Source organism: Eretmochelys imbricata, chromosome 3 (genome assembly GCF_965152235.1).
Source record: "Eretmochelys imbricata isolate rEreImb1 chromosome 3, rEreImb1.hap1, whole genome shotgun sequence".
In the NCBI taxonomy this organism is placed as follows: Eukaryota; Metazoa; Chordata; order Testudines; family Cheloniidae; genus Eretmochelys; species Eretmochelys imbricata.
In genome coordinates this window covers 201,367,520-201,388,032 of record NC_135574.1, presented here as the reverse complement: position 1 = coordinate 201,388,032, position 20,513 = coordinate 201,367,520, and positions in this window count along the sequence as shown.

The following is a 20,513-nucleotide window of genomic DNA, read 5'->3' as shown; positions in this document are numbered from 1 at the left end:
GGCCAGATCTTGTATGTGCTAAGAACTAGTTGTATATGCAATTTAACACAATATTATTTATGATTTTTTGTCAGATATCCTTGTCGGGCATTTTGGTATTGGACAGCCATGGGCCTCTCTTATGTAACTTATTGTTGATGGGATTTTGTTTGGGCAAGGAGATAACAAGTTGCCTTCAGCTGTTTCTTTCAAATCCCCAAAAGGACTAATAAGGACTGTCAGGAAGCTTCAGGACATGTAAAAACCAATTAATCTGGAGTAAGTTTAGAATAACGCTAATTACATTATAAAGGGCTAAAATTGTCTGAGCTGAGTGAATTTCACAGTGGTTGACTCCAAGAAATTAACTCAGAAATTTCAGACCAGATCCTCAACAGTTGCAAAATGGCTGTCCTCCACTGAAGTCCATGAAGCTGAATAGAACTAGTTGGTTTACGCCAGATGAGTATTTGTCCCCATAGCTCAAACACTAGCTTAGGTTCTGCCGTTTATAAATTTTAGTCTTTGAGCAGTTCCACATAATTGCAACAGTAAATGCTACAGGCTATGTCTGTTCAATGAACCCTGTATGCGATGTTCCAAAACACAGGGACACTGAAATATGTGGCCACGAGATTGGCTTGATTTAACATCTCTGATTTATGCTGGCATTCCCTGAAGAAAAAAAGAAAGAACGAAACCAGCAGAACACAATTCCAGGCAATGTTAATGTATTAGCTCTTAGAAGCACAAGAGAGGCCATTGTTTTTGTTCTTGGTTTTGGCTGGGATTATATTTTTCCTGGGCTATTCAACGACTGATGCCCCATACACAGGAGCACAAAGTTAAATGGGTTTTGAAAATTGTAGCATCGCATGATTTAAGCTACCTAACCATTTTTTCACAGCTGTGGCGGGACATCCACCAACCAGCTTCTCTGGGGAGCCCATGCAGATGTGCTTTTTACTGCATGGAATCATGGGACAAAATAAGGTCAAGGCTTGAGGCTGGTCTAATGCATGTCTGGGGCTGGCCTCAGAAAACAGTGCCCCATCAGATCTCCTCACCACACTGGTGTGCACAAATGGAGGCAAACTCTGATAACTCACCACCACCAACTAATGTCATATGCATATACATAGTTCCTTGAACTTGAATAAGACTGTAATATCAAATCTAGAGCTGGGCTTGACTAGCAAAATTCAGATTAGGTCTAGATTTGGAACTATTAACATAAGTAATTATTTGTATTGCAGGAGCACCAAGAAGCCCCAGCTGAAGTCATGACCTTATGCCAAGACTTATGCACATGTTCAACTTTATATATGGTGACTAATTCCATTGACTTCTATGGAGCTAATCACAGTGCATAAGGTAGAGTACTTGCATAAGTCTTTGCAGTATTGGAGCAGAAAAGACAGTGACCGATCTGAAAAATCTTACAAAATTTTGAGATCTAAATTGACAGGACAGTTAAAAGGTAGGAAGAGAATAGCAGCCTGGAGAGGGGAAATGACTTACCCAGCATTAGAAGGACAGTCAGTGGCAGAGTTGGGAATAGAATGCAGGTCTCCTGAATCCCATTCCTGTGTCTGTTAACTAGATAATGTTGACTCCCAGACTGAGATCTACAAGAATGGCCCTACTGGGTCAGGCCAAAGGTCCATCTAGCCCAGTATCCTGTCTTCCAAAAGTGGTCTGTACCAGGTGCCCCAGACCGAATGAACAGAACAGGTAATCAACAAATGATCCATCCCCTGTTGCTCATTCCCAGCTTCTGGCAAACAAATGCTAGGGAAAGCATTCCTGCCCATCCTGGCTAATAGCCATTGATGGACCTAGCCTCCATGAATTTATCTAGTTTTTTTGAGCGCTGTTATGGTCTTGGCCTTCACAATATTCTGACAAGGAGTTCCACAGGTTGACTGTACGCTGTGTGAAACAATACTTCCTTCTGTTTGTTTTAAACCTGCTGCCTATTAATTTCATTTGGTGACCCCTAGTTCTTGTGTTATGAGAAGTAGTAAACACTTCCTTATCTACTTTCTCTACAACAGTCATGATTTTATAGACCTCAGTCATATCTCCCCTTAGCTGTCTTTTCCAAGCTGAAGAATCCCAGTCTTATCAATCTCTCCTCATATGGAAGCTGTTCCATACCCCTGATCATTTTTGTTGCCCTTTTCTAAAGCTTTCAATTCCAATATATCTTTTTTGAGATGGGGTGACCACATCTGCACACAGTATGCAAGATGTGGGCGTACCATGGATTTATACAAAAATAAATGCATACAAAATTTATACAAAACATCTTAATCCAAAAATCTGAATCCAGATCTAGGTGCAGACATTCACCCTGCCAAAAGTTCGGGGACGTTTGGATTTAGGATACCAGTTGCAGCCCCACCAAATGTGGGTAATACCATTGACTAATCAGTCACCCAAATGAGCGAACTTGCATGAGTAACACACTGCAGGATTGGACCTGTAAAATGAGTGCACATCTTGATAAACAGGTGATCATCTGATTCCTTCTTTCTGTGTAATATATGCACTGGATGCTATTCTTTTCCAGTGCAAGTTCTGTAATGGAAAGATACAGAATGTGCTTCTCCATTTTTGAAGATAAAAATATATGCTGTGCTAAAGTTACTGAAATGTGCCAGGGAATGGCAGAGGATATATACAAAAGTCAGGAAATGTAAAGTGCTGGTCCCCATGGATAGCATGGACAAGTATGTTCTTCGTTACCTTGCACTTGTCTATGTTGAAATCATTGGCCATTGGGCTGCTCAGTTATTTAGTTCTGTTAGATTCACTCAAAGATTCTAAGGCCAGAAGGGCCCATGATGGTCATGTAGTCTGACTTCCTGTATAACAGATCTTATTAAGTCTTTTTCTAATCCTCCTTGTTTTGACTAACCTCAATAACGTTGTGACAGCAGCAAATTGTCACCTTGTTATTTACCTCTTCCTCCAGAGAGTTAATGAATCGATTGGACCCAATTTAGACTAGGACAGACCCATCACTGAGTCATCCTTTGCATTTTAAGTGCTTTTAATGCTTCTGAAAGGTATTATACCAATAGCTCTGGAGACCTAGGGCCAATTTCTCTCCTGGTGCAAAATGGCACAGCTCCATTCAGATCACTGGCACCATACCAGCTTACACCAGCAGAGCATTTGAGCTCTATTTCTCTCTACTGATCCCTGAGCTCTCGGGCCACCTGCTTCAGCTCCCTGTGAGGAAGCAGGATGCTGAAAGGTTGAGATGGGATGCAGCCGACAGAGGCGGGGCGGACATGTCAGGGAGCAATCTAGTCCTTCCTAATGGATGGAGTAGATTGTGCTTCCTTGTGTTCATGGAGCTTCCCTGGAGAGACTGCGTCTTAGAGAATGTTCTCTCCATGGTTCCCCAGATGTGGTACAACTCTGCACCACCCCCTACACAGGGCTTTGACTTAAATCCAACCATCTCGCTGATGGTGGTGATAATGCCAGTGATCTCTTCTGCCCATATAGTCTCATTGAATCAAACGGCATTACTCACATGAGTAAGTGCTCACTAGTGTGAGTAAGACTGGCACAATCAGGCCCAAAGTATGAAGCGTGGTTTTTTGTCACTCTCCACACAGCTAGTTATTCACCTCTACTCCACTTCGCTGTAATTCAGATGACTGACTCAGGACTCAACTCTCACTGACGAGCCTTCTGTCTGGGGTGGACTTACTCTGTCTCTGCCCCTGCCTGTTACTTGTTTCTCAGCCCAGGCTGGACTCCTGTTCTTAGGCCTTGCTTTCATTCTGTTCTACCAAATCACTCCATTCCTTCCCCACAATGCATTTCCCCAAAGCAGCAAAAAACCTTAGGTCATATCAATTACTCCAGGCTAAAACTAACTTTACTCAATCAGAACCAGGCACCTGTTTGTGCTATCACAGTTCAGATGCAAAATCATTATTCTTCAGAGAAGTTTTCAAAGAAACCCAGTACAGTTTCCAACCACTAATTTTCTGCTCTATGTAAACTCCTTGTTATATGCAGTCACTCTTCTTCGGTCTTACACTCTCTCTTGTCTCTTAGGTTGACTTGGAAAGAATAAAAACAAACTATGGTGGTCACTATAAAAATAGAGGTGTTGAAGAAACACATCCTGTGCAAACAAAGCCCAGAAATATATGTGGACTCCTGTTGAATATTCATCAGCTAGTATAGTGTATTAATGGAAATTCAATGTAACTGTAAGGTGGTTATGAAATTTCAAGCTAAGAAAAAAAAAATCAAGTGAGACAGTATTTCAATAACTCTGGAATAGCAGAGTTTCTCATTTCTGGAAGCCTAGCATGACTCTACCAGAGAAAGTCATTTTACAGACTATATTGGTTGTTTACTAATCATTCTGCATTATATTTTTGTATATTAATTCATCTCTTTAAGGAAAAGCGCTGAGCTGGCAAGCACTGTATAATAGAGACTCCAAGGAGTAGGTTTACTATCCATCTTATTGCTAGCACACCACTTCATGGAGCAACAAAATAAAATGGGAATCAAGACTTGGAACTAAAAACTGTCTTGAGTGATCTCTACTGTTCCTTAGGTTCCAGTCCAGCATGGCACTTAGGCAAATGCTTAATTTTAAGAATTGAGGGGTCTTGTTGACTTCAGTGGCACTATTCACATGCTCAAAGCCAAGCACTTGCTTAAGGCCCGATTCAGGAAAGCACATAAGCCACAGGGGCCAGGCAGCTCTGGGAACCCCAGACCCCATCCTCCTCCTCCGTCTCCAATTAAGGCACCAGGGCAGCTCAGGGGAAGGCAGATTAATGTCAAAGCAAGCCAAAAGTTTCAATTTGGTTCTGTCAGAAGTGTCCAAGTGAAACCTTTTGATGTTTCTGGATAGAATTATCCTGGAACTTTCCAGTTTGTCAAATATTTTGACATTTTAACTTTTTGCCATAATTTAGTGAAAACAAATTTTGAGATCAAAATTTCCATCCCACAGGAAATTCTGATTTCCAACCAGTTCCACAGATAATTATTATAAACAAATCAAATAACTCATTAGGTTCAAACTGTAGAGGTATGTGAAATTGTGGGCATTTTTCTTTTTGGTATGTGAACTTGCAACAATGCTATGCTCCTGAAATTGTGCTCATTTCTGCCGGGCGCGCAATAAGGGTCTGGCCCCTGGAAGCCCAGCCCTCCCTTGCCTTAACACCAGCCAGAGCTGGAAATTTGGCCCAGCGGCCCTGATGCCCAGTCATGAGGGAGGGGTGGCCAGGCCAAATTTGAGTGGTGTTGCAATCCTTTATGCCGGCTTGGCCTCCTCACCTTTTCCAGTCCTTCTGGTGCCCATGGGCACCAGGCACCCCATCCCTTGGGGAGAAGTGGGGCAGAGGGCAGCAGGACTCCCAGTTACCAGGAGGGTGGGAGGATTGGATCTGGGCTTTTGGTGCTTCCTGGGGATTGGAGATGCAGGAGGAGGGTCTGGGGCTCCCAGAGCTGCCTGGCCCCTGTGGACAGGTCCTGGCCCGCCAACAGGGGGTGGGGTGGGGGGGCGCAAAGGGGTCAATTGCCCAGGGGCCTGGCAATTTAAAAGGGCCAGGGCAGACAGGATAGATATGTATTTAATAAAAATTAAGATTAAAAAAGTTTACTAGATCAAGCAACGCCACAACTTATGCATAGTGGGTTCTAATGTGTTATCAGTAGGATAAAAAGTAGTGTTTTAAACCTCAGCCATGCCTTTCTATGGGGGCTATTGACTGTTCGGCCCTGAATTGCTGTCTGTGGGCCTGCTTATGGAGAAGCTGCTGACTGCCTCTCTGGGTAAGAGCTCAGGTCTGGGTGTAGGGCAGGGAGACTGTGGTACGGAGTGGTGGGGGGAGAGCATGGGTCTGGCTGTGGGGCGAAGAGTGGAGTGGGGAGAGCTTGGGGTTGAATGCAGTCAGAGGAGGGCGAGCTCTGGGTCCCTGCCTTAGGAAAATTCTGGGTGCACCCTAGGTTTCTGCTCTGAAAAAATAGTCTTTGCTTTGCGATGGCCCGATTTTAGATCTCGATCCAGTGCCATTTGAAGTCAATGGGGGTCTTTTGCTTGGCTTCACTGGCAGCTGGATCAGACAGCTGGTGTGAACATTCAACCAGGATGGGACCAATTTTGATTTGGAGCAAAATGTGAAAATTCAAAGAGTTTTGAGTTTCATGGCAAATATTTTTACATCTGTGTGTATGGAGGGGGTGCGTATCATGTAAATGGCCATGAAGAAATATAACTATGTCCTCAAATCCATCATCAGCCAACACGAAAATAAACCAAACCAAAAATGACACACTGGTTAATGGAAACTGCTTGAAGAGATTCCAGTAGTACCCTATCCTGCAAAGATTTATGCATGTGTTAAAATTTATGCATACGAGTTATCCCATTGACCACAGTAAAGTAGAGCTGGGGGAAGTTTTTTCGACCAACATTTGCCAAAAAATCCAGTTTCAAGTCAACCAAAACGATTCTTAAATGTATATCACATTGAACAAATAGTTTCAGCTGCCTTTGTAAAAAATGTTTTTGAAGTCGAAACACTTCCAGTTTTGGTTTTGAAACAATGTTTTGCTCCAAAATTTTCCAAATTTTTTAAAAGGGGGGAGGGTAAAAATTGAAATGTTTTATCTGGATTCAGACAAAATATTTCAGTTGACTTAAAATGATTCCCACCCCCTCCCCCCTTGGCTCAGCCAGCAACCTGAAAAAGTATTTATTTGCACAGCTCTAGTCATCATTAGACAGGATTCTCTGGTCTGCCAACTGATGGGTGATTCCCCCTAGAGAATTCCCCCATGTAGACGGAAATCTCTGGCCTGTTTAAAGCAGGTAGAGATGGCTCTCCAGTCTATCCTCCACCACTGCTGCCCTGCCCAGTAAAGAGGGCTAGAGGTGCGTCAGGAGAGGTGAGCCAAGGGCAGCGGGTGTGGTTGAGAGATGCTCGACTATTTCTCAATCTTTTCTGGCAGAAGCTTTGCTCTTGCAGTGTAATTTAAAGCTGCTCCCCATCAGTTTTAAATTACACTAGGGCTGAGCAAAGCAGAATCAAGGAGACATGATCAGGTCCCGGTCAGCTCCCAAGCACTCCAGGTGCCCAAGTTTTGCTCAGGTTCAGTGGAGAATTGAGCCCATTGGGATCACTGACAGATAGAGTTAAATCTGCGCAGGACTGGAGCCTAGATTCACAATTGAGATTGCGTTTTCAACTCTTTAACAATAAATGGATGGAGACTGACAAAATCTCTTAATCAGATTAAACAAGAATTCAGGAAGGAAACTGAAATGCTTTGAAACCTCGAACCTGACCTAAAGGCCAGTAAACTCAACTGCAGTCCCTTTATTTCAATGGGCTTTAGCTAAGGCCCTTAATGTTAACAAAACGGGCACAGTCCCGTAGATTAACTGCTGAATACATGTTATTGGATTTACCAGGGAAAAATAAATTCTTATCAAATCTATTTCATGGAGAAAAGGAAAAACCTATTAACAAATAGAAAAGCCCTGGGAATACATCTGAACACTGTCTAGCTGCTGCTGTTATTTAAAGAAGCTGGTGCCAGTAAGATAGCTCTTTTGTAATGTCAGCACTTAGCCACCTATTATGCCATTATTTAGCAACCTTTGCTTCGTCTGTTGCTGTTAAAAAGCAGACGTGCTCTTGCCATCATGGCAAGAAGTTTCTACACCCTGAATTGCTAACTGAACACAGCACTGGGGTTTGGATTCTCACTTACACAGAGGCCCCTTAGCACTGTTCTAAGAGTGTGCATGGGTCCTAAAGTGTAATGTATGCTTTTTAAGGCCCCTTTCCACTGCCAGAGTGGTGTAGAAAGGGCCTTGGTGTCAATGAGAATCAGGGCCAGAGATAGAAACAGAATGTAACTGGTGTGTAGAACGTTTGAATTCAGAAAATGTAATGAACCCACTTACCGAGAGAACCGCTAAAGATGGGCCAGAAGCACAAGCTCAAAGCCAGACACTGTAGGTGGGAAATGGCCAAAATCCAGATGTGAACATAGATCCAGAGTTTTCAGTTAGTGCCTTCAGCCGCAACTCCCAAACCTGGGTGCTCCGAGTATGGCTCTAAGATCCACATTTAGGCACCGAACCCAAAGGGGCCTGATTTTTTCATAGGGTCTGAGAACCTGCAGGGCCTGTTCAGTGGGCGTTGTGGGTGCTCAGCTCCTCTCAGAAACAGTCCTCTTTCCTTTGGGCCCCTTGCTATAAATGTAGGGCACATCCAGGTATGGAAATGTTGGCCTGAACTGGAGCCCCAAACCTGAGCACTAGCAACCTTTGGGGGCAGACCCCTTTAGGATGCGCCTACTGTACTGAACAGTTCAGGAGGCACAGAACAAAACTGAGCCCTTTATTAACAATAGTCCCTATTTCTTCCGTAGTACTTTTCATCAGTAGATCTCAAAGCACTTTACAAAGGAAGTCAGCATCATTATCCCAATTTTACAGATGGAGTAACTGAGGCAAGGGACCGTGAAGAGACTTTCCCCAAGGTCCAGTGTCAGAGCGGTGAAGAGAGACTCTCAGGTCTCCTGAATCCAAGTCCAGTGTGCTATCCTTTAGGCCACACTGCCGTCCTACAGTTTCTATATGATATGGACTACATGGTCCTAGGAACTTCATTACCTTAGCCAAGATCAAAAACAGCCTGGCACACGGTTCACATACTGCGGGGTCAGAATGTTATCCTGTGCAATTGCTTAGATGTGTGTGTACACATGCATACATTTGCTAGCACTGCAGGCAGCTGGAAATTGAGCCATATCAGACCCCATGCATTACTTATTGATGGTACTTTCTAGGAGAAATCAAATATGTTGATTAGATGCCTTCTGAATAGCATCAGTAGGGTTTATGAATGCAGGGCAGGTGGCTGATTGGCAGCTGGATAATGCCTGTAGCATCCCTTGCAGGGATCTGATTGATTTCAATGGGCTTTGGATTAGGCTATTAGCCCTTTCTTCCCTCAAGTATTTTATTTCCAGGCCCCTACACTGTCTGTAGTTAAGTCCCTTTTTTTTAACATCCACCTCTGTGGTGCTGCCTGAAATGAAGCTGTCTTGTATATATAACAAAATCCCGATTTGTTGTTCCCCTTCCCCAGTTGTAGTCTGTGACACTGTCTTTAGACTGTAAGCTCCTCCAGACGGGGATTGTCCCTCCTGGAATTATTTGGACAGCACGTAGCACATAAATAATACCCGGACTAATACCAAGTAATGGATGCTAGACTAAAGAGATGATGATTTCTTGGATTGCTTAGCTCATATTTGGAAGATATAAATTAGATTTGCTTTCCCCTTATATTTTTATCCCTCCTTGGTTATTCATGATTTTTTAGAATTACTTATCTGATTGGTAAGGTAGGGCCTGATTTTTAAAGGGGATCAGCACCCAGTGGCTCCCATTTAGGCACCTAAACAGGGTCGTGATTCAGCAAGGGACATAAGCATGAGTAGCCTCATTGAGGACAACGAGGCTACCCATCTGATCAAAGATGAGCACGAGCTCAGGACCCTGGCTGAATCAGGGCTGCCAACTCCTGCAGGAGTATAAGGAATTGGTGAGTTATTTTTAATATAATCCTTTGCCTCACATGTGCTAAACATCATGCCCAGGGTCAATAAGCCACCCCAATTCATACCCGCCCCTCTGCAGGACCCAGCCAACATAGTCTTTGTGCTTCCTTGTGCTCCAAGCTGAAAGGGGTGGAGTTAAGAAATGTCCACACCCTCATCTATACCACCAAATGGAGTCAATGCCGCACAGGAGGAGGCCACCATGCACCTTTTCAGAGGCTCATGCAGCTGTTGCTCTGGCATAAGCTTGCTCAGAGTCCCAGGAGGTTTTGGTTGGCTCCGTCACACAAGACTGGTCATCACTTAAAACAATAGCCTGGCCCTATAGGTGAATTACCCCCAGCTGGGGTGAGGTAGCCACCAGTGAGGAATAATACAGTGGCTCTTCAACAAGGCACAGTGGACCCACTACAGTTTAGCACAGTAAGCCAAGAATACTTTATTGAACTGAAAGTACAAGGCAAATTTTAGGCAGATTAAATCTAATTATCCAGTTTGCAATTTGACCAGGACACCAGAGCCATGGGTTGTCTAGTGACCACACTAGGTAGGACTTTGTCTGAAAGACAAATGAAAGTATGTAAATAGCATATATGTACAGTAAGGTGGGAATGGGCTGTGAAGAGCCTTGAAAGTGAAGACAAATGGTTTGTGTTTGGTGCGATGGAGAAGGAGCCAGTGGAAGGATGCAAAGAGAAGGATGATATGGTCAAAGTGAAAAGCCAGGAACAGGAACTTTGCTGCAGAAATTTGAATGGACATGAATGAGGAAAGACTGCATTTGTCAAGGTGTCACGTGGTATGCACACCCCATCCTCCTTTGGGGCTGGAGTGGGGTTGTGATACCACCATGGTTACACTCTACCAGACTGTCCTTAGGCTGAAAGCAGCATGTTCCAGGAGCTGGAGTCAATACGGTGGGCCTCGGGTACAAGGCTGTGTGACTTAATGGCCAGTCACTAGAACTATCCTTGGGGTGAGGGTAGCATGGCCTAGTAGCTAGAGTCAATACAACTGCCCTTGGGGTTAGGGCTGTGTGGCTTAGTGGTCAGAATCAGGGAAGTGGGCCACCATCTAGGGGTAGGTGGCAGCCAGGGTAGGGGGACCCAGACCCTCCCTTTCCACCAGGTCCCAGCCCAGGGCCCTGTCAGCAACAGGGGTGGTTGCCACACAGTCAGAAGGGAATCCTACTGCAACATGCTGACCTGAGTGGGAGATACTACTCCCTCCCCCTCCCTGGGGCACTTCCTACCATGTCTCTTGAGGTAGCAGTCCATACATCATCAGGGTTCCCAGGGTCCCTGGTGGGGGTAGCTCCCTGGAAGTCTGACTCCTCATGGTTGACTGAAGGTAGCAGGTCTCCAGCCTGGTCCCTGATTTCTCAGGTTCCTTCAGTCAGTGGCTGTAGCAACTCCTGGCTTGGAGCCTCTACCAAGTGTCCTCTCTCCACAGTGGTCACCCTAGAATGAGCTCAGCTGCTCCCTTTTATACTGAGGCAGCAGTTGGAGAATGCCCAGCATGGTCTGAGGGGCAGGACTTTCATAGTGTGGGGTTAACCCTTTCTTGCCCAGTGTAGGGTATGCACACCCTGTCACACAAGACCAGAGAGAAAGATGTTACAGTAATCCAAGATGTGATATGATGAGGATCTGAATGAGAGCTTTAGTTTTGTGGATGGGTAGGAAAGGCTGTATCTCAGAGATGATATGCAGAAAGAATTGGCAAGATCTAGATACAGCCTGGATGTGAGGACCCAGAGAGAGGTCAGAATTGAAGATGACACACCTAAATTACAGGCTTGAGTGACAGGGAGGATGGTGGTGGCATACACCATGACTGAGAAAGGAGGGAGAGTTTTAGGGGAACGATTAAGAGCTCTGCCTTGGCATTGCTGAGGTTAACCTGGCATTGGACATCCATGAGGAGATACCTGAGAGACAGGCTGCGATTTTAGTGTGGACAGAAGGAGACAGGTTCAGAGTGAAGAGGTAGATCTATGAGCCATCAGCATAGGAATGACAGTGGAATTTGTATACGGAGTTGAATTTGTGTCTATTACAGTGGTCCCTAGAGGGCCTGGGGGAAATCACTGTCAAGACCCTACACAAACACATAGGGAAAGACAGCCCCTGTCCTCAGGATCTTACGCATCAATATCTTTCTGGCATTGAGATGCAGAGAACTGAATCTAATACCCCAGGTATCATTGCAACAGAACCATAGAGACTCTTTCCTCCATCTTCTGCCCCTGCATCTGCAGCCCCACTCTACTTCCATATAGTACTCCAAACTCATATGTAGTCACGAATCACCACCTCAGGGTCCCTGTAGACTTTCTCCCTCTCATGTTTCTTTCATATTATTTCCTCCTCCCACAGATTTACTAGCTTGTATTTTGTCATGTTATTTCCCTACAATATTTGCAGGTCTGGAAGCCCCTTTGAATGGTTTTTCTGTTCTCAGTGGTATTTGCAACACGTCTCAGTTTGTCATGTGTGCTTAATACCTGCCAGATTTCTTGGTACGTAATTAGCAGTGGCATATCTGCATGGCATGGATTGGCTTTTTAAATTTTGGCCACATGTTTTTTTCTGTGCAGGGTCCGCACTCGGCCTCCGTCAGCTGTCCTTGTATGTGACTGCGGGCAGCAAGTCCATTTCAGTCTGCAAAACTATAGGTGACATGTGAATATGGTCTTGATTCACTTTCTTTATCTGTAATTATAGGTAGTCAGGTCAGTCATCAATTTTTTCACTGCACAGAATGCCATCCGGTGGGCGAAGCGTGGAGCAAGCTTTTCAGAGACTATCAGCTTCTGTGTATGAGTAATAGGGCATTGCCAATATTCTGTCTAGTTGTTGGTACCAGGGTAACAGGAAACCTCAGTACAGCTGATGTACATTTAAAGATAAATGGAACCAATGAAGCTGTTCGTCTTTTTTTAATGGCCAGTGGAAACAATGTCCCTTAAAAATACCTGTTTAAACTGGCAAGAAAATCTGTTAGGACAGAATACAGGGACAAGGTGGGTGAAGCAGTGTCTGTTATTGGACCCGCTGCTGTTGGTGAAAGAGACAAGCTTTCGCACTTCAGTCTGGGAAAGGAACTCAGGATATGTCTACACTGACATTGCTACAGCTGGAGCACTGCAGCTGTGCGTTATGGACTGGGATGTAGGCAGCGTTGCCTAGTAGTCAGAGCAGGAGTCAGGTCTAGTGGGTGGAGCAGGCATCCAGATTGGGGACCAAAGCAAAGAGTCAGCACCTGGGTCAACTGCCAGTTACCAGAGCCAGGGGTCAAACCAGAGTCAGAACCAGGAGTCGAAGCTGAGGGCCAGAGCCAAGGTCAGATACGAAGTGCTAGAGCCCAGAGTCAAGCAAGAATCAGGGTCAGAAGTCAGAGGCCGGGGTAAGAGCCAGGACTGGTAACCGACAATTGGAGGTGAGGTGTAAGGGCAGGAACTGGAGGAGAGGCAAGGATCAAACACAAACACAGAGCAGGAGGTAAGGACAGGAGACAAGGCAGGGGTGAGGTAGGAGCGAGGGGCAGAGCAGGAAACCGGAACAGGGTTGGATGCAGGAGGCAGGCACAAGCAGGGTCCAGTGCAGTCACAACAGGAAATCACCTTGCTTAGACAAACTTCCTGTGTCTCCTTTTGGCTTAAATAGCATGGTTGGACCAATCAGTGGAACCGGACGATTCTCCAATGAGGGCTCCCATGGCAGAGAAAACATTTTGCATTATCTTCCTTAGTCAGTATCAGATGACATAGGATGGGTCCTTGGGTTGGTCTGTCTCATTCTGCATGTTCCGTGAAGGTGTGCCTCTGAATCTCTTTTATGCTGTTCAGTGTAATGCAGCAAACAATCATGTATGCTAACCTTTAAAACTTATGTTAATGTACACTGAACCTTTTATATCGACCTCATTGCATACAAGTCACATGATATCCCACATTATGAACTCTTGAGATTTTATTGCAAGTCCAGACTTATTTGGTGTTTTTTCTCACAGCCCCAGCTCCCAGAGTCATGTGATTATGTGACAATCTCAGTTTTCGTAAAAAATAAGCCTCCATATTTCATGGTTGCAGAGGAGTGCTTGAAAACAGGACCCTCTAAAGGCTCAGAACCAGAAGACAAATAAAAAAACACCCCAAATGTATTATTTTTTAAAGATTTTTAAGGCGATCTCATGATTTGGGGGAGATCTTTTCCTTTTCTTCCTTCCTAGGTTGCACCTGGGGACATGGTATGAGGAACATCAGGTCCTTGAAAACTAAGCAGGATGCAAAGTCCTGTCTAAGGTAATGCACTTCATTAAAACCTCACGCCACTTTTTTAAACGTGTTGGACTTGTTCCATCAAATATACAACAGGCATCACACAGTGTGATATGAAATGTGAATTTTTGAAAATTAGGGGTTGGCAATACTACTGTCCATTCACTTCATAGGCAATATTCCTTTCTCCCCCACTTTGTCTCATCTGGTTAGATTTTACCCTCTTTGGAGTAGGAGCTATGTCTTATTGCACGTTAATACAACTCCTAGCTCAATGAAGCCCTGATCTGGTTTGGGACCTGCAGGCTCTGCCATAGTATAAATAATAATGGTTATGTAAAGAAAAGACATATTGAACGCACCCTACCAGTCCATACTGGCCATGTTAATTATAGCCAGTAGTTTCAGAGCTAGGAATATATTTTGCTAATGTTTAAAGACAAATTACTTACTTGTTCTGACTGCCAAACAGCTTAAATTTAATCCATCTTTATATGCAAGTATTTTAGTATCAGATGAACTAGCTTCCCATTGAGACAGTTGAAAGGGGGTGATGTATGTGGAGGTTACGGTATACAGACAAGGTATTCTGAGCCTGATCTCACAACAAAGCTTATGGCTTTCAGGGCTGGCAAGCTGCATGTCTGGGCTCCACCCCCACGAAACCTGTTCACAGCAAACATTGGCCTGCTGTAGGGCCAAAGGGAAAAAGCTAATTCAAAATTGTCAGTGCACCTAGGAAGTAAGAAAAGGTTGCACCTGGGGACATGGTATGAGGAATATCAGGTCCTTGAAAACTAAGCAGGATGCAAAGTCCTGTCTAAGGTAATGCACTTCATTAAAACCTCACGCCACTTTTTTAAACGTGTTGGACTTGTTCCATCAAATATACAACAGGCATCACACAGTGTGATATGAAATGTGAGGTGTCTTACAATTTTTTTTTTAGCAAAATCCAGGGATATTCTTGTGACATTTTTGGAAAACGCCGGCCATTTGGCACAATCTGATCCATTTCAGAGGCCAAATGCTTCCTTCTTCAATAGTCTTTTATTGACCTCGCATCTCCAACAGGAAATAATTAGCCGCATCCAGAGAAGGACGGATGTTGATGGAGATGTCAACCTAGCTGCGTCTACCCCAGGGGTTAGGTTGACATAGCAATGACACTCTGAGGTGTGGATTTTTCACACTCCTGAGTGCTGTAGTTATGTTGACCTGAGTTTTAAGTGTAGACCAAGCCAATGGGACCTTCTCAGTGATCAGTGCTTTTGATCATCTAGCCGCATATTCGAGGAAACGTAGATTTAAGGTCTTAATTTTAGGCTCGCATATTTGAAAATATTGGCCTTGAGCTTTAATTATGGTCACCTGTTATGTCACACATGCCTAATCAACATATGTTGGGATCTGGTGAATATTCACTTTTGAAACATTTTATTTACTGTTTCACAGATTTGTGTCCCTAGAATTTGTCTTTTCTTTTTTTGGCAGAACTATAAGGAATGGGAGATAGCTCCTCATGTTAGTAGATGATAGAATCATAGAATATCAGGGTTGGAAGGGACCTCAGGAGGTCATCTAGTCCAATCCCCTGCTCAAAGCAGGGCCAATCTCCAATTTTTGGCCCAGATCCCTAAATGCCCCCCTCAAGGATTGAACTCACAACCCTGGGTTTAGCACGCCAATGCTCAAACCACTGAGCTATCCCTCCCCCCAACCACTGAGCTATCCCTCCTAACAAAACCCACTTGCCCCTATTGCAGTGGCTTTCCAGGAGCTTTGCAGGGGTGCAGGAATTAAACCCACTTGGGCCATCATTAGTAATTGGCTTTTATCCAGCCTGAATGTGTTTAGTGTTTTCCTCCAAATCTAGATTTTCCATCAAGCTTGCTGCAGGAAAATCACAACTGATTTGAGCTGCACAGAATGTAGAAATTATGAGATAGAAGGGGAAATGAAGAATAAAATGTGTTATGAAAACTACAGTGCAAATTCAGACATTGCACAAAGCACAGAGCCGGAAAGTCACAGTCTGAATTTATATTAAAAAAAGAAACGTATGTAAATTGGAATAAAATAATACAGTACCAGAGGAGAGAAAAAACCATTGGAGCAAAAAAAAGAAGCTCTCCAGCAAATATTAGTTTTGCTTATCATATATCTCAATGGTATTATTTATTGAGTTAGGGAGCATGAAGCTATCTCTGCTTGCACAGGATAATCTCTTACATTCTGAATCCATACCTTTCAGCCTAAATGTTTCTGTTGCTATAACAACATAATGCTTTTGTTCTCTGATGGGATTTTTGATCGCATAACTCACCGTGTTTTAATATCTTTAGAAGTTTGTTTATAGCAGAGCTAGTGCAACGTTTCCATGTTTAGGTCACACTTTATTCTTGAGGGAAGTGGCTTTTTGTCCCCTCCTGCGCTTGTCATTTCATTAAACAAGGGTCCAGGACACTTGCTGTCCTGTCCCTGAACTTGGGAGAGAGCAGAGACTATACCCCCCTTTCCCCCATAGAAGCAGATCACCCACAAGGAGATGGGCGGAGGCCTGGAGGAGGTGGACCCATGGCACCGCCCTGTCCCAACTTCCACATCGGGAGAAAGTAGATAAGGGATGTAGTGTTGCAAGCTCTTGTGATTTTATCAAGGCTTTCGCAATGTTTTTTTTTTCTTTTGAAAGCTGTTGCTCCTGCAATCATATGACAACATGAGAATCTCAGCTTTCTCTCACAGTGATCTGTGCGTTGAAGGAAGACACCTGAAGACCTTCTCTTGCATAGAAGGGAAGACATTTCTGCGTCTAAATGTGCCTCTCACAGAAGCATAACCAGCTCCCTTGAGCTGCTTGACTTGAAGTATATATATTTCTTTACAGATATAAATACAACATTAGTACGGAACAATGCACAGAGACAACACTGATAACATCTAAAGCACAGTACATCTAGGCAGACTGGCAACAGGCAGACATGGGAATTCACAGGGCCGTGGACACAGCTTTTAAATATTATTATTCTGTCCCTGCTTTGGGCTCAGTTCATCCTTATCCTATGGCCTCATTGCACTAGCGAGACTGTTACACAGGGGCCCAGCTCCAATGTGGGCAGAAGACAACCTCACACCATCCCTAGGGGATATTCCAGCACAGAGTGTCCCTACACCAGATGCAGGCTCCATGGGCTCTGAACTGCTTCTGCAGCAGCTCTGGGTACAGAGGCATTCTGAGGCAGGCCACAAAACAGGGGAAAAGGCAGATTTGAGGTTAATTACTGCACCCCTGCAAAGCTTCCGGAAAGCCACTGCAATAGGGGCACAAGTTAGGCAGGCGCCTGAGGTCCCTCGTTGCCTCTAAATAGTCCAGGTACCGATTGCAATCTCTGTCCCTGAGTCTGCACCAATGGAGGGATGAATCTGCCCCTTTGCCTTTTCCATGGGTCAGTCTTAGTTCACAGTTTCCTCACCCTAGCATCATGTTGATCTTGCCATTTAAGTTTAGTTAGGTAGGATAGATCTCAAATACGTTCCCCTCCAGAAACACCTTGGGGAGCTACCCAGCTAGAAGAAAGAGGGGGAAATACAGCCGGACCCAGTTCCTGCTTTCTTATTGCCACGAAAGAATCTCTGTTCAACAATGGATGAGTCCATCACCGTCTCCTAGGAAGAGCTGAGATATTTTACCTTCCCAAGGAGGGTAGAATTGGGAGAACGCATCACTGGGGAAATGGCCCAGGCCATAGACCTTGAGCTGGCCTTAGTAAAGCACATAAAGAAATTCTGGCTAATAGTATAATATTGAAGACAGTTAAAATCTCGTTCTCGTGGATGCCGGAGTTTCCATATTGCTGCCGTCTATCAGGCCCGCTTCTCAAGTCTTTCCTAGCAATGGGGTGGTACTGTAAAATCAAGCACAGTTTTTGGTGAAGGGCTTGTATTTGTATCCCTACATCTGGGCCTGACCTTTGGTTTTTGTTCTGGGACACATCCAAAAACCTGCGGAAGGAGACTAGTAGAAATCAACTGATATTGCAAGACAGCTGCTGTGTTGGACCCAAACCTCACAAGATTTTGGTACTCTACCTTGAACTGAATACACACTGAGAATTATCAAGGGCATATTCCTTCACAAGTGTTACCCTCCTCTGAAATAGTTTATCTGTTTTGGTATTAAAATGTCTTTATAATTATTGTTTGCATTGGTAGCATGCAGAGGCCCTGTCAAGGTTCCTTCCCCACTCTGAACTCTAGGGTACAGATGTAGGGGCCTGCATGAAAGACCCCCTAAGCTTATTCTTACCAGCTTAGGTTAAAAACTTCCCCAAGGTACAAATTTGCCTTGTCCTTGAACTGTATGCTGCCACCACCAAGCGTTTTAAACAAAGAACAGGGAAAGAGCCCACTTGGAGACGTCTTCCCCCAAAATATCCCCCCAAGCCCTTCACCCCCTTTCCTGGGGAAGGCTTGATAAGAATCCTCACCAATTTGTACAGCTAAGCACAGACCCAAACCCTTGGATCTTAAGAACAATGAAAAAGCAATCAGGTTCTTAAAAGAAGAATTTTAATTAAAGAAAAGGTAAAAGAATCACCTCTGTAAAATCAGGATGGTAAATACCTTACAGGGTAATCAGATTCAAAACATAGAGAATCCCTCGAGGCAAAACCTTAAGTTACAAAAAGACATAAAAACAGGAATATACATTCCATCCAGCATAGCTTATTTTACCAGCCATTAAACAAAAGAAAATCTAACACATGTTCTGGCTAGATTACTTACTAGCTTAACGGGAGTTGTAAGGCTGCATTCCTGATCTGTTCTCGGCAAAAGCATCACACGGACAGACGAACCCTTTGTTCCCCCCTCCAGATTTGAAAGTATCTTGTCCCCCCATTGGTCATTTTCAGTCAGGTGCCAGCGAGGTTGTCTTAGTTTCTTAACCCTTTACAGGTGAAAGGGTTTTGCCTCTGGCAAGGAGAGATTTTATACCACTGTATACAGAAAGGTGGTTACCCTTCCCTTTATTTTTATGACAGGCCCCAACTGAGATTAGGGTCCTATTGTGCTAGGCACTGTATATACACATAGTAAAGGAGAGGCCCTACCCTCAAGAGCTTACAGTTGAAATACAAGACAGACAAAGTGTGGGATAAAGAAAGGAGCATTATCCCCATTTTAAAGATGGATAAGTTAGGCACAAACGTATTAAGCAACTTGACTAAGATAAGCATTGGTCCCAGATCTCCTGAGTTCCAGCCCAGTGCCATCACCACAAGATCCTCCTTCCATGCAAGACCTGGCTTCCAGCTGCTTACTCTTGGTATCTGAACCACATTCATCAAGGCCCTGTGTGCTCTGAAACAAACTGGAATGAAATGGCTTTAAATTCCCTGTATCCTCTGGCATGGCAGACTGGAAATTCTGTGGTAGCATCATTTTAAACTACCAATTGAGGTTTTTAATTAATTAAATAGGAAAATGAATAAAACAGTCAGCACAGCAGTGGCTGAGTTGTTAATTCTAATACTAAATTCAATTTATTTTATGCTGTCCTGACCTTTTCAGTTTTTGATATGCCACATATTTTTGTACTGGCAATGTATAATTACTGTATAGAAAATATCAAGGGGCGAGGTATAGGTTTTGGATGGTGAATAGGGTACAGAAGGAGCTTTTGTCACCTGAGGGGGGCAGCTTAGGTTTGTGGGAAAAGCATATTTGCTGGATATTTCTGCTAAAATAACCAGCAATTCAACAGTTAACAATAACAACTTTTAAATTGTAATTGGTAGGTTTCAGAGTCACCATAATATTAAGCTGAATGGTGGCACTTCAGCCTTCTTAGAACTATTGTTTCCGTCTATCTACAGACTCAGAAGGACAAGACTTAGTTCTTGTTTTCTAGGTTGCCGTTACAACCATGAGGACTAGAATCGTATATATTTTTAAATGAAAGAGTAGATTTCAAAGTACAATTTGCCAACAAGGCACTGGTAAAGGGAGGACCCTACACAAAATTCTAGAGCAGAAGAATCACATAATGCCTGGGACCATCCCTATAATAAACCTAATCTGGATCCAGAGTAACAGCCGTGTTAGTCTGTATTCGCAAAAAGAAAAGGAGTACTTGTGGCACCTTAGAGACTAACCAATTTATTTGAGCATGAGCTTTCGTGAGCTACAGCTCACTTCATCGGATGCATACCGTGGAAACTGCAGCAGACTTTATATATACACAGAGAATATTCTCTGTGTATATATAAAGTCTGCTGCAGTTTCCACGGTATGCATCCGATGATTCTCTGTGTATATATAAAGTCTGCTGCAGTTTCCACGGTATGCATCCGATGATTCTCTGTGTATATATAAAGTCTGCTGCAGTTTCCACGGTATGCATCCGATGAAGTGAGCTGTAGCTCACGAAAGCTCATGCTCAAATAAATTGGTTAGTCTCTAAGGTGCCACAAGTACTCCTTTTCTTTTTGCTAATCTGGATCCCAACACCAGTTTCTCAGCCCATCTCTAGGGACTGTTGGCACGGCGACTTTACTAAAACCACAGACCATAATTCATACATTGTACAAGTAAGCGGCAAGAGTTGTTTTAAAAT